General features: G+C 39.8%; 1 pseudogene; it reads left to right on the top strand.

Annotated features, from left to right (window-relative positions):
• Window positions 1-1,364: 1,364 nt before the first annotated feature.
• Window positions 1,365-2,006, top strand: LOC138988196 (UDP-glucuronosyltransferase 2B31-like; annotated as a pseudogene).
• Window positions 2,007-2,296: the final 290 nt, after the last annotated feature.

Genomic DNA, 2,296 nt, shown 5'->3' with positions numbered 1-2,296 from the left:
CCATTTCTGTCCTATATCGAGCCCATCTTTGCATGAAATATTCCCTTGGTATCTCTAATTTTCTTGAAGAGATCTCTAGTCTTCCCATTCTGTTGTTTTCCTCTATTTCTTTGCACTGGTCACTAAGAAAGTCTTTCTTATCTCTCCTTGCTATTCCTTAGAACTCTGCATTCAAGTGGGTATATCTTTCCTTTTCTCCTTTGCTTTTTGCTTCTCTTCTTTTCACAGCTATTTGTAAGGCCTCCTCAGACAACCATTTTGCTTTTTGGATTTTTTTTTTTTTTTCTTAAAGAAGGTCTTGATCCCTGTCTCCTGTACAATGTCACGAACCTCCGTCCATAGTTCATCAGGCATTCTGTCTATCAGATCTAGTCCCTTAAATCTTTTTCTCACTTCCACAGCATAATCACAAGGGATTTGATTTAGATCATACCTGAATGGTCTAAAGGTTTTCCCTACTTTCTTCAATTTCAATCTGAATTTGGCAATAAGGAGTTCATGATCTGAGCCACAGTCAGCTCCAACTCTTGATTTTGCTGACTGTGTAGAGCTTCTATATATGGTTTTTCCTGTGGTCATGTATGGATGTGAGATTTGGACTGTGAAGAAGGCTGAGCACTGAAGAATTGATGCTTTTGAACTGTGCTGTTGGAGAAGACTCTTGAGAGTCCCTTGGACTGCAAGGAGATCCAACCAGTCCATTCTGAAGATCAGCCCTGAGATTTCTTTGGAAGGAATGATGCTAAAGCTGAAACTCCAGTACTTTGGCCACCTCATGTGAAGAGTTGACTCATTGGAAAAGACACTGATGCTGGGAGGGATTGGGGGCAGGAGGAGAAGGGGACGCCAGAGGATGAGATGGCTGGATGGCATCACTGACTCAATGGACGTGAGTCTGAGTGAACTCCGGGAGTTGGTGATGGACAGGGAGGCCTGGCGTGCTGCAATTCATGGGGTCGCAAAGAGTCAGACACGACTGAGCGACTGAATTGAACTGATAGAGCTTCTCCATCTTTGGCTGCAAAGAATATAATCATTCTGATTTTGGTGTTGACCATCTGGTGATGTCCATGTGTAGAGTTCTCTTGTGTTGTTGGAAGAGGGTGTTTGCTATGACCAGTGCATTTTCTTGGCAAAACTCTATTAGCCTTTGCCCTGCTTCATTCTGTACTCCAGGCCAAATTTGCCTGTTACCCCAGGTGTTTCTTGACTTCCTACTTTTGCATTCCAGTCCCCTATAATGAAAAGGACATCTTTTTTGGGTGTTAGTTCTAGAAGGTCTTTTAGGCCTTCATAGAACCATTCAACTTCGGCTTCTTCAGTATTACTGGTCAGGGCATAGACTTGGATTACTATGATATTGAATGGTTTGCCTTGGAAACCTGTTGCTGCTAAGGCTGACTTGCTACTTTAGCTCTGGAAGTTGTGGAAAGGTGCTGGCATGGCCAGTGAAATATAGTCATTGGATTAATGAAGATGATTCTGGATCAACTTGTCACAAGGGGTCATGATCTGACTGTTTTGACATCTTCATTGCACTCTTATTGATCCCAACAAACCATCTGCTATTAAGTTTGAGGCTTTCCATGCATCTTTAGCTAACATTTCTCAATGCTGAAAAATGCAATTTGGGAATATTTTGATACTACTATGAAGTTTTGAGAAGATGTTGTTTCAAACAAGAAACGTATGACAAAGCTACAGGAATCAAGGTTCAAGGTTGTTCTTGCAGATGCCATTGGACTTGTGGTGAGTTTCTGGCTGAGATACTTAAAATTCTTTTAATGTACAGTCTTCGTTTCACCCCTGGTTATTCAATTGAAAAATATAGTGGAAAAATTCCATTCCCACCATCCTAGATACCTGTTATTATGTCAGAACTAAATGACCATATGACATTATGGAAAGGCTAAAAAAATATGATATATGTATTTTATTTTGACTTCTGTTTCCAGGCATTTAATGTAAACAAATGGAGTCTGTTTTACAGTGAAGTGCTTAGGTAAGTTATCTTTTAGTTTTTAGGATGAGCCCTAACTTTTCTGGTGCCTCAGAAAGTGTGTTTGTATAGAATTCCAATAATTTTTCTCCTGTAAGTGTAAAGATGGAATGAAAATATAAAATGATCCACTGATCTCATAAGTAATACAGAAACACTTAAATTATATGGCAAAGTAGAACCAGAGATCAAATTGCCAACATCTGTTGGGTCATCAAAAAAGCAAGAGAGTTCCAGAAAAAATATCTACTTCTGCTTTATCGACTATACCAAAGCCTTTGACTGTGTGGATGACCA

Source organism: Bos mutus, chromosome 6 (assembly GCF_027580195.1).
Source record: "Bos mutus isolate GX-2022 chromosome 6, NWIPB_WYAK_1.1, whole genome shotgun sequence".
Taxonomy (NCBI): domain Eukaryota; kingdom Metazoa; phylum Chordata; class Mammalia; order Artiodactyla; family Bovidae; genus Bos; species Bos mutus.
The sequence above is the reverse complement of the archived record's forward strand: the minus strand, read 5'-3'. Positions and strand labels throughout refer to the sequence as shown.